We start from the raw sequence: 13145 nt of genomic DNA, 5'->3' as shown, positions 1-13145 counted from the left end.
TGTGTGTGTGTGTGTGTGTGTGTGTGTGTGTGTGTGTGTGTGTGTGTATTTTCAATGTTTGGATTTTGGATAATTCTTCTTCAGTATAAATGCTTTTGCTTGTGAGTGCTAAATAATACTCTTTATGACATCTGTAATCCATTTAAAATTCTTTCACAGGGAAATAAATTAAATATAGGTGGGACAGATGTGTGAATATAAATGTGTATGTCTGCATACGCCTTGCGAAACATAAACTGGCAGTTTTACATAAAAGGAAAAAAAAAACGAGATTACCAAAACAAATAATGGTGCAAGCCTATGAAAGGACCATACATATCCAGGTGATCTAACAAGACTGAAAGACAGTAAATGCTTTTCAAAAGTTTCAAGATGCTGAGCAATCTAAAATCCTCAAAACTGCTCTCATACAAATCCTTTGATCAGTCATACTTCTTCAGTTGTCAGGGTGACAGCAATCACCACACTACAACTCGAAACAAACCAAGGTCATAATTAGACCTTTATTTCGGGCTGCCCTATAGTCGGGATAATAAATTATCACATAATTTGGTACTCAATGTTGCTTTAGAAAATAGTTTCCCTGTTGTGTTACAGTAATCTCAGATTTTCTTTATTTAAATTTACAGATTCTCCTCAGTAAGAACGCAAATAAAAAGAATAAAATTGACAAATAGAATCTTTGTTCTTTCATCCTCTCATGCTAATGTTATTCAAAAGTATATTTAAATTATATTTCATTTTTAAAAATATTTGGATTCATTTGTAGGTATCTGTCAAGCTCAAAACATCTTTCAATTATAAATATTTTAAGAAACCACGCTGTTTTAAGAGGTTTGAAATTGACCTGGAAGAACCAAAAGGTCAGACTTCTTCATAGGAGAAGAGGAAGAACAATTCTCAAGCAGCATAGTTAAATGGATTCAATGACCCTTTATTATAGATTTAGGGTATTAGGACATGGGAAAAGATAATGTTAGAAAATCTCTTAAGATATTAATTTAAATGGAATTTCTAATTCTGAAATAGATGCCAATTATGGACTTTATCTTAACTGATTTTAAACTAAAATAATGTATTGTTTATGGATTATAGTATAAAATAATTGTGATTAATCTACAAATGTATTTTATTGAGGCTACAAGTAGTAAGTATTTTAGGAGAGTTTGGTCTTTTTTTTTAAGGCTTATTTAGTATTTTATTTTTCCCCAGTTACATGCAAAAACAATTTTTAACATTCGTTTTTAAAACTGTTAGTGCCAAATTCTCTCCCTTCCTCCTTCTCCAACCTCCCACCCCCCACTGAGAAGGCAAACAATTCGATATAGGTTATACATGTGTAGTCAGGCAAAACATTTCCATAACAGTCATGTTGTGAAAGAAAACAAAGACCAAAAAAAAAACACCTCAAGAAAAATAAAGTAAAAAAAGTATGCTTCAATCTATATTCAGACAACATCAGTTCTTTCTCTGGGGATGAATAGCATTTTTCATCATAAGTCCTTCATAGTTGTCTTAGATCATTGTATTGCTGAGAATAGATAAGTCATTCACAGCTGATCATTTTACAATATTGCTGTTACTTTGTACACAATACATTTCACTTTGCATCAGGTTTTTCTGGGAGCATCCTGCTTATCATTTCTTACAGTACAATTCCATCATATTGACATAACCACAATTTATTTAACCATTCTCCAACTGATGGGCATCCCCTCAATTTCCAATTCTTTGCCAACAGAAAGGAGCTGCTATAGATATTTCTGTACATACAGGTCCTTTTCCTTTTTATCTCTTTTGGGATACAGACTAAGTATTGGTACTGCCAGGTCAAAGGGTTTTATAGTACTTTAGGCAGAGCTCCAAATTGCTCTACAGAATGACTGAATCAGTTCACAACTCCACCAACAGTGAATTAATGTCTCATTTTTCCCACATCCCCTCCAACATTTGTCATTTTCCTTTTCTGTCCAATTAGCCAATCAATGATGTATGAAGTAGTACCTTAGAACTGTTTTAATTTGCATTTCTTCAATCAATAGTTGAATATTTTTTTTTCATATGGCTATAGGATAGCTTTGATTACTTCATCTGAAAACTGATCATATCTTTTGACCATTTATCAACTGGGGAATGCCTCTTATTTTTATAAATCTGAATCAGCTCTCTATATGTTTGAGAAATGAGACCTTTATCAGAGAACTTCAGAATGTTTTTTCATCATTGCTAACTGTATTTCTCTCCATTCTATCCCCCTCCCATTTTTAACCCTGTCCTTCCTCAAAAGTGTTTTGCTTCTGACTACCTCCTCCTCAATCTGTCCCCATTCTATTATCCAGTTCCCCTCCTACTTTCCTGTAGGGTAAGATAGATTTCTATATCCAATTGAGTGTGTATGTTATTGCTTCTTTGAGCCAATGCTGATGAGAGTAAGGTTCACTCGCTTTCCCACCTTCCCCCTTCTTCCCTTCTACTGTAAAAGGTTTTTTTCTTGCCTGCTTTATATGAGATAATTTACTTCATTCTACTTCTCCCTTTCCCTTTCTCCCAGGGCATTCCTCTTTCTCACTCCTTAATTTTTTTTTTGAAGATATCGTCCCTTTATATTCAACTCACACCTGTGCCCTCTGTCTATACATACTCCTAACTACCCTAATAACGAGAAGGTTCTTATAAGTTACTAGTATCATCTTCCCATGTAGGAATGTAAACAGTTTAACCTTATTTAAGTCTCTTACGATTTCCCTTTCCTGTTCACCTTTTTATGCATCCTTGAGTCTTATACTAGAACGTCAAATTTTCTATTCAGCTCTGGTCTTTTCATCAAGAATTCTTGAAGGTCCTCTATTTCATTAAATGTCCATTTTTCCCCCTGAAAGATAATACTCAGCTTTGCTGAGCAGGTGATTCTTGGTTGTAATCCTAGCTCACTGGCCCTCTGGAATATCATATTCCAAGCTTTCTGATCCTTTAATGTAGAAGTTGCTAGATCTTGTGTTATCCTGACTGTGGGTTCATGATACTTGAATAGTTTCTTTCTGGCTGCTTACTATATTTTCTCCTTGAAGTGGGAGTTCTGCAATTTGGCTATAATATTTCTAGGAGTTTTCATTTTGGCATCTCTTTCAGGAGGTGATTGGTAGATTCTCTTAATTTCTATTTTACCCTCTGCTTCTAGAATACCAGGGCAGTTTTCCTTGATAATTTCCTGAAAGATGATGTCTAGGCTCTTTTTTTCATCATGGCTTTCAGGTAGTTCAGTAATTTTTAAATTAACTCTCCTGAATCTATTTGTCAGGTCAGTTACTTTTCCAATAAGATACTTCAAATTGTTTTCTATTTTTTTTTCATTCTTTTGGGGTTTTTTATTATTTCTTGATTTCTCCTAGTCATTAGCTTCCATTCGCTCAATTTTAATTTTTAAGGAATTATTTTCTTCAATGAACTACTGTACCTCCTTTTCCATTTGGCCAATTCTACTTTTTAGGAGGTTTTTTTTCTTCAGTGAATTTTTGTGCCCCTTTTTCCATTTGACCAATTCCGCTTTTTAAGCCACTCTTCTCCTCATTGGCTTTTTGTACCTCTTTTACCATTTGGCTGGCCTAGTCTGCTTTTTAAGATGTTGTTTTCCTCAGGAATTTTTTGTGTCCCCTTTTACAAAGCTTTTGACAACACATTTTTCATGAATTTCTTCCATCACTCTCACTTCTCTTCCAAATTTTACCTCTACCTCTTTTACTTGATTTTCAAAATCCTTTTCAAGCTCTTCCATGGCCTGAGACCAATTCATACTTTTCTTGGAGTCTTTAGATGTAGGAGCTTTGACATTATTATGAGAGCTTGGTCTCTCGTTAATTTGGTCTCTGATTAATTAAAAATTAATCAAGAAACTTTCCTTAATGTCTTCCAAACATAAGTCATGTAACATAAAAATGTACACTTGGCCATTTGTACAATTTTAAGGTTGTGGGTTTTTTTTTCTTTATTATCTCATTTTCTTATACAAGTTGTCAATTTGTATTGGAAACTTACAAAACCACTGAGAAAGACAACATTACAGTACATTATTGGTTGAATCCTTCCTATCAATACATCTTTCATAATTCATATTATGGTAGATTTATTCATAATGTCATCTAAGAAAATTCACCCTCAAATCATTAAAAAGAGTTAGAATTTTTTAAAGCCTCAAAGATAAATAAAGGTTATAAACCTATGTCAGAAATAGAAAATATCTATCATAACATCTGCATAAGCATACATACAATACGCTGAACAGGTGTGTTTCCAATGAAAAGAAACATCTACATACAGAAAGAGAGAGAACAGTCTCCAAAGTACATAGTGTACCTATGTAAACAGAACTACTGGTACATTATGTGGTCACAGATAGACTGACATTCCCTTATATTTACTTTGATTGTATTTATATATGTACATGTTGTTATCCCTAATAAACTACATCCTCCATGGGTGCTGGAGTTAGCATTTTTGTCTTTTCTTTTTTTTTTTTTATCTCCAGGGTCTAGTATTGAGTATATTCTTGGAGCTGCCTTCAGACAGGTGCTACACGCCAGAATGGGACAGAAAACAAAATCAAACAGCTAGAAGAATTCTGATGACGCCATCTAGTTCTAACTTCTCCCTGCAACACTCCATGGATGACAGTACTGCTAATATCCTATTAAAAATAAGCCTAAATTATTTTCTAAACCAGGGGTTAACAAACTCGGTCTGCAGGCCAAATCCATCTGCCACTTGTTTTTGTACAGCCCAGAAATGAAGAATGGTTTTTAAAGACCTTTGGTCTAAACAAAGCAGTATGACAATCTGCTTAGGTAATTGGTTCCACTTTTCCCCAATTAACATCACTATCTTATACTAGTAACCCCATTTTCCAAATACATGTCCTGCTCTTATTTCCAGCAATTCGCTCACTTGGCACAAAACCAAATGTAACAATTCCTCAGAAAAAAACCTTTTGTGTCCCAAGGTGTAACAATCACTGCACCTTGAAAAAGCCTGCCATGGCCGTTGCTGCCAGTGTGTTATCATAAAAAGAGGAGTGAGAACTAGACGTGCCTCAGGCACCTCTCGGTACAGTAACTCTCTTTACTAATGCAGGACAGCATCCTCTCTGCATCACCCAGTCTGTGTCCCATCTTCTGTAAAAAGTCTTTTCTGGTCCCTGATGTTAGTTAGCACCTTCCCCATGTTTTTCTCGTCTATATTTTATCTGTAAGAAATGTTAACATATCGTCTTCCCCATTACACTGTGACTCCTTGGGGACAAAGACTGTTTTGCCCTTTCTCTGTCTCTTTTGTAAATGCTCTCTGACTTGGCTTGTCAGAAGCTGACCTAGCCATGTAGCCAGCTCTCTAATCACCATGCCAGTGCCTCTCATACAAATAACAAAATTTAAATTCTTTTCAAAAACTGCACGACATAAAAATTCTAGTGGATCAAACTGAATAAGCACTTGTGGCAACAAGCACTGTGTTAGATACCACTGAGGACTGAATTCAACATACACAAATGAAGCACCTATTATGTGCCAGGCACTATGCAAAGCACTGGGGATGCAGGACAAATTAAAAACCACCACTTACCCTTAACAAGCTTATATTCTATCACATACAAAGCTGTACAAAATGCAGCCCCTGCCATCAAGAGTTTATAATCGGGTTGAGAAAAATATGACACATACTTACATGAAACTAAACAATCTTGTACAATACTGAATGTTGAGTTATGTGGTCACAGACCACAAATACAGCACAGACCCTAAAGGCTAAAGAAATTCTATGAAAAAAGATGTGATCTAGGATTATCAGGGAAGACTTCAAGAAAGAAGAGAACTTGGGCCAAGCTCTGAAGGATGTGAGTTAAGATCTGGAAAGGCACTGCAAGCTGACATTGCAGAAGATGGGGAACAGGACAGAAGACACAAGGATAACGTGGAGAATGGGTGAGGCACAGAAGGAAGTCTAGTCTGACACAAGCATAGGATTCATGACTTGAGAACAATTGTGCATTGGATTGGCTAAGCACAGTTTCCAGACTTTATTCTCTTACCTTTTTCTTTGATAAACATTTCAAATTAATTTTTTTTTAAAAGGAAGTTCATCAGTATCAGTGATACAGAAAATAGTCAGAAGCCTAGGAAAGAAATGATTAGGCTACTCATATGAACTAGTTAGATGCACTTTTATTATAGTTAAAAGTCAATAAACATTTATTAAGTGTTCACTAGGTGCCAGGCACTGTGCTAAGCACTGGGGATAAAAAAGCCAATAAAAAGAAAGACGGTAGCCCCTGCCTTCAAAGAGCTTACAGTCTAACGGAAGACGACAACACACAAAACAAAAAAGCAAGGGGGAGGAAGGTGGGTTGAAGAGAGTTCAAAGAAGTACAAAAGCGATGGTGGGAAATGGGGAAAAGACTGCACTGGGCCCCTTCCATAAAGAGAAGGCCATAGAGCCTAACTAGAAGGGGAGAGGCATTGATGAGATGTAAACATCAAAGCAAAAATTACTTCTATTCTTGGCCACAGGGAGAAAAACAAGCAACAATGAATGAAAGAGGCAAATTTGGGCTTCATAACAGGAAAAACTTCCTGTCAATTAGAGGTATCCAAGAATGAAATGAGGTACCTCATGAGGCAGTGAAGTTCCACTCACTGGAGGGCTCCAAGGAAAGGCTGGATGAATGCCTTGTGAAAGAGAATGTAGAGACAATTCTTGTGCACAATCAAGTTGGACTCGATTGCCTCTCTAAGGTCTCTTATAGCTCTCAGATTCTATGACTCAAGAGAAGAGACTGTGGACGACCTTGAATGCCAGGCTAAGGCGTCAGGACTTGTTCCAGTAATCAACACAGAGTTTAAGATGTGGTCACCTTTTAGGAGTATCAATGCAGTAGTGACATTAAAGATGGATTAGAAGAGAGGATAAAATTTAAGGCAGTAAAACCAGACAAGAAGCTAGAATTCTGATGTGCAGCAAATATGTGCTAGACTAATGTGGTGACTGTGAATATACAGAGAAAGGAAAAAATTGAAAATAGATTACAAAGGTATTATCCATAGAACTTAGCACTGATTGGCTAAGCATGATAAAGGGAATGTAGACATCCAAAGGCTTAAATAATTTGCCAAATTTCTCACAGCAAGTTAAGGTGACAATAAAAAAGTCATAAGCCCAGAATTTCTAGGTGGTTGCTTAGCCTCATGGATTCAAGGGTTTCACAGCTTGTCACTGAGAGTTAAAGAACTTTCCTTTGAGGAAAAGGAAATGAGTGAAGGCAAACCAGGGCAATAGGTTTAACAGTTCAGAGCTGCCAAGCTCTCTGCTGAGTAAAGATCAAACAGTGATTACTCAACACAGAAAAACTAGTTTGATGTTCTCTGTTTAATCCTAAATGACATGTGCATATCCCCCAAACAATGCCTGAGCAGTCTGATATGATTCCAAGTCTTAGACTTGTCACTGGTCAAAACAGAAATGTACTGCCAAAAAACACAGGAACATTTTCAGAGATGCCTGCATTGGCTCCTCCAGAACCTCATGTCCTCCTCTAAAGTATGTACCATCCCCTAGCACCACTTGGCAATCGTCAACAAACATTAAGTACGTTCTCACAGAGGGCAGAGTCATGGAGTACACCTTGCTTTGTTCTTGTCTTTCAAAGAAAGGTAATAAGGAAAAAAGAGAATTTCAATCAAGGGAGTGGAATATAAAAAAGATAAACAGCAAACACATAGTAACAAAACATGACTCTCTAGGTGCTGTGTGTGTGCGTGTACATGGGCAAATATATGTGACCATGAATGGGTGCAAGTGTCTGTCCCTCTTTTTCTTGTCGGTGGTGGTAATAAGCAGATAAGCAGAAGGAAGAAAAGTCAAGGTTTTAAATGGTAGAAATATCAGCAAAGATCAGAGGTTCCCAACTTTTTTTTTTATTGTGAACCACTGTGGCAGGCTGGTGAAGCCAATGGATCCCTTCTCAGATTAATGTTTTCAAATGCATACAATACACAGTTCAGAGAGGTAATCAATTATGTTGAAATACAGTTATTAAATTACTTTTTTTTTCCAAGCTCAAAGACCCCAGGTTAAGGAGAATCCCAGGCACAAAGGAAAACCCATACACATTGTGATTCAACTTTCTATTTGCAAAAACTCTAGGGCAGTTGCTTGTGACACCTGACCACCTCAAAAAAGTTCAAACAAGATAGCAAAACCCCATTTTCATTTTTAATAGCACTTTTACAGAAGAAAGGAGATAAGAATGCTCATACTTCTGAATATGTCGTGATTACATGGCTCTGTTATCACTATTACTTTCTTTCTCATATCATTCCTTTACTTCTTGAGATCTTCACTTTCCATTACCAAATTTCCTCAAAATATTTCTTCATTGCTTCCATTCCAAGTCTTACCCTTATCACTTCATTGGAGATAGTGTCCCAAATATCACTAAACATGTTCATGCCTCTCCTACTTTAACTGATGTTTGCTTTCCTTCATCATTTAACATTTCTTCAAAAAGCTCCTCAATCCATGGGATGTTTTCAGTTGGACTGGCTTCCAAACAGTCTCTTATCAAATCAATACCTGACCCCCCAATCCTTTTCAGCTATTATTTTATCGCTCATCATTCTAAACTCCACCTAATCTGGCCTTCTACCTTTGGGATACATCTGATGTTATCACGTCTTTCCAAGTCCTGTTCTTCCTCATCTCTGTGTATGCCACCATTTTTAACTTTTATCATAAACTTGTTTTTAATATGTCTAACTTCCTTAATTCTACTACTTTTCTCCTCATAAAAAGACTTTCAAAAATTACATTCATTTCCATGCATTTGCATGAATTTCTGACAAGAAGCTTCAGATTTTTCACAATCTCTTTCCATATTTAATATTATTACTACACCACATTTTATTGGAAAAGTATGAACTGAGTGGGATACAACCACTATGATGAATTGTTTGGATTTTATTAATATTTTTGTTCGATTGAAGGATGGCACCTGATCCTGCTCATTCATTTTTATCATATATATCTAAATTTGCCCTCACTCCTCGTTCTTAGATAAATCTGTATCATAAAAAATAAAATGTTTTACTTTATTCTACCTTCTGCCCAAATTAAGAAGCTCGTGTTCAATTTCTGCTGTTATGCTGTTGGGTTTTTTTTTCCCTGTTATCCTGGTTCATTTAGAAACACCAAACAAATAATTAACCACATTATCTACCTAAAAACGTCTGTACAGGATCGTCCTCTCAAGGTTTTAACCATATAAAATCACAAACTAGAAATTACTAAGATTCCATGCAACCTCAAACATCAGCTCCTTTCATTTTTATTTCCTTTATTCTCTATGGCATTACCTCAAAATTCTACTCTATTTCTACACTATATGTAACCCCCCCAACCTACTATAATCATATTGTATTTATTTTGTATAAATTTATATATGTATACCTTGGCTCCCCTGATAGGCTATAAGAGCCTTGAGGGGAGGTAATGTTTTATTTTTGTCTTTCTGTCCCCAGGGCTGGCACAGACCTTGGAATACAGTAGGTTCTTAGTAAGTATTTGTTAATTAACTGATGCTCTGTATCTTTAAGGTTCCTGCACAATGGACAATTTTTTAAATCCCCATGTTCCAAGTTTTCCACACGTCATGAAGTGTTCCCTCTCTACTCTCTGAACCATGAAAAAGTTAACTAGGAATGGCCATGGCTGTGGTTATATTAGGGTTTCCCCAACTATATAGTGTGGCTTGGTAATTTGAGAATGAGGATTCTTCATTCTCAACAAAGCACCAGTATTCTACTTGCCTATATATCTACATCTATATATCTATCTATACGTATAGACATTTTTTATTTTATATATAAAATATATTTATATATAAACACATTCATAGATACATAGATATATGTATATATGTGTGTATATCATATTATCTAACACACACACACACACACACAATGTCCTATTTTTAAATACTTCGAAATCTTACCCATGACCCAGTCTGACAGACAATGGCACATAGTTGTTAGAGTGCAAGAAATCAAGAAGACCCAGTTTCAAATCTGGCCTCTGACCTTCACCAACATCTATGTGACCAGAAGAAGACCGCTTCATCTCTCTCGGCCTCTAAGACTACAAATTATAGATGAGCTGCAGTCTGGATGAATGGGTGGTTTCCATTAAATCACAGGGTCCTTGACAAAATGACCAAGTTTACTGTTTAACCCCGGTGTTCCTGCCCCAAAGGTGACTGAAGAACCATTTTTAAGGAGCCACCCTTCCAAAGAAAATCATCTCATTAATCCTGACATTATCCCTGCGTGCTAAGCAGCCTGCAGATATGAGATGATAGCTGTAGATATCATTAAAGGAATACAGGTATCCTTTCCACATCACAACTTTCCCCATGATGGTTTCAATATGTCACAGGTCAGCATAAGAAATTAAATGGAAATTTTTTGGGAGTTTTGTGGAAGCCCCAGATAACACTCAAAAGGCCAACAGACAACATAGAAAAAAGTTTAGAAATTCAGAAATGCATAAAATATATGTGTAGTATTATATAATATCAACCCAAATTTTATGATAAGGTACTGTAAACACCCTATAAAAGAAAAAGAAAAAAGTTAAGACTTCTTCTCTGATACAATGGGAGGGCCAAAAAATTTTACATGGATTTTCCAGATCACAGGGGCACCAACCTCCTAACCCCTCCAATGTGGAAGGGATAACTGTGCATAAATATTGATAGTTCCGGTGTTAAAGACCACAAAACAGGAGAAGAGAACAATTAAGTCACTTCCATACAATCATCATTCCAAATCATTGGTAAAAAAAGGAAAGGAAGGCAGTTGGCCTGACTATCTAAAATTGATTCATTTTGTTGACACTTTTCAACAGGAATCAAACCTAAACAACCTTGGAACAAAAAAAAAAAAAAAAAAAGAATTACTTGAAAGACAGACCAATAAGCCAGCTAGCTAGGATTTCTATGGCCTTTACTATATATGAGGCACTGAGACCAGCACTTCACAATTATTATCTCATTAAATCCTCCCAACAACCCTGGGAGGTTGGTGCTATTAGTATCCCCATTTTACAGAAGGTAAAACTGCAATAAACAGTGGTTAAGTGACTTGCCCTGGGTTACACAGCTAGTTAGTGTCTACAGCCACATTTGAACTCAGGTCTTCCCGACTCTGGCCGGCACTCTAACCCTTGTGCCACCTAGATGCTTCTAGATTATTTAGGATAATAATAGCATTTAAATAACACTTTAACATGCTTTACAAATGCTAGTTTACTTCATCTTCCAACAATTCTGTGAGGGTATTATTATTGTCATTGTTTTTCAGATAATGAAAGTGGAGATGTGAAAGGTTAAATGACTTGTCCAGGGTCCCACAGAGAAGCAAATACTTGAGTCAGGCATGCCTGACTCTAAATTGTCATTCTACCTAATCAGAGACTTTGCTGCCTGGTGATCAGAAACAGCATTCTTTTACGTTTACAGAAAATACCTAGTAAGACTTCCTAATTAAGACATTTTACAAGGAAAATAAAATAGAATTTATTTAGTATTCTCTTCCACTACACTTAGAAATCTCAAGAGGGGAGAGCAAGCAGGACACAACAGTTTTTTTATTTCTGTTTTTTTTACTCCCCTGAGGAATCTATCAGATCAAAACTAACTAAATTTTTATATATCAACAATTTCCTCAGTCTGAATAGTTGCAGTGTCCCATGCGTCACATACTAATGAATGTCTTGATCTGTTAATCTGTCCTTTTGCACCCTCCCCCAAAAAATCCATACATTCTAAAGGGCAATTGCACTCAGAAAGATTCCCCACTCCACAGGTTAAATATCAATATGATACACTTTTCTGTTGCTTATTTCTTGAATAAAACACAATGCTAGAATGACAATGAAGTGCATCCTAAGTTGTATTTCAGCAAATGGGAGAATTAGGGCTATTTACTACTTACTCCACCATCTTGACTCCTGGAAGTCATCCTGAATTTTTGGACATAATGAATATTCCATCTTTCCTCTCCTAGATATAGTCTATATGATCAGACAACATAATTCTCCAGAACAGGGGTCCCCCTGACTGTTCTGTGAATAACTTCCCAAAGTCTCAAAACCACTAATGTGATGGTAAATCTCATTCATTCACACATTTTTTTTTTACATGCCTGAGTACAAAGCACTATATGTTCAGACGAGATTGAAAAGTCTGAGACATCCTGACATAGAGTAAGGAAATAGGATATAAGTTATAATATATGATAATGTATGATAAATAGATTTGACAGTTGTAAAACCAAGCACTACATGACATCAATACACACAACAATTATAATGACATACTTGAAGACAACACTAAAAGATAACAGAATGCTGGTCACACATAATGATTGATATTGGTTTCAGGAGACTGACCCTAGAATACACTTCCTTTTGGTAAAGAGGTGGAACTGTGGGTGCACAATGCTATATATTCCATCAAATTCAGAAGCTGCATATGGTGGTTTCACTTAACTTTTCTCTGTTACAAGGGAAGGTACTCTTGTAGAGGATTATTGGAATACAGTAATGATGTAAGAGGCTAAATGAAATCTGTTGCTTTGTTAAATTATACAGGCAAATGGCATAAAGAATAAATTGGAGTGCACAGGTAATGGAAACAAAACACTGCTTTGGAGCCACTGCAATAGTCCAAATTTCCCTGTTATATTTGCTTAAACGGAAGTATCACTATTCACAATGCAAAATATTTCTTATCATCAAGTATGAACACTGATTTTAATATGACCAGGTGCAGAACTTGGTTTTGGAAACTCCCACTATGGGGGCAACTAGGTGGCCCAGTGGACAGAGCACCAGCCCTTGAGTCAGAAGGACTTGAGTTCAAATCCGGCCTCAGACAAAACACTCACTAGCTGTGTGACCCTGGGCAAGTCACTTAACCCCAACTGCCTCTAAAAAAAAAAAAAAGAAAAAAAGAAAAACTCCCACAGAATCTTTAGCTACTGCACTAGCATCATTTTAAAAACCAGTTGTCTAACCAGTTTGCTTGCTTTTTCTCCCCTTCTTTT

General features: G+C 36.2%; 1 protein-coding gene across 3 annotated transcripts in view; it reads right to left on the bottom strand.

Annotated features, from left to right (window-relative positions):
* STK39 (serine/threonine kinase 39) overlaps positions 1–13145 on the bottom strand; it is a 317622-nt gene that overhangs the window by 178706 nt on the left and 125771 nt on the right. The window lies entirely within an intron of this gene.

Source organism: Vombatus ursinus, unplaced genomic scaffold (assembly GCF_900497805.2).
Source record: "Vombatus ursinus unplaced genomic scaffold, bare-nosed wombat genome assembly UNPS02014779.1, whole genome shotgun sequence".
Classification (NCBI taxonomy): Eukaryota; Metazoa; Chordata; class Mammalia; order Diprotodontia; family Vombatidae; genus Vombatus; species Vombatus ursinus.
Note: the sequence above shows the minus strand (reverse complement) of the source record. Positions and strands in the feature narration are given on the sequence as shown.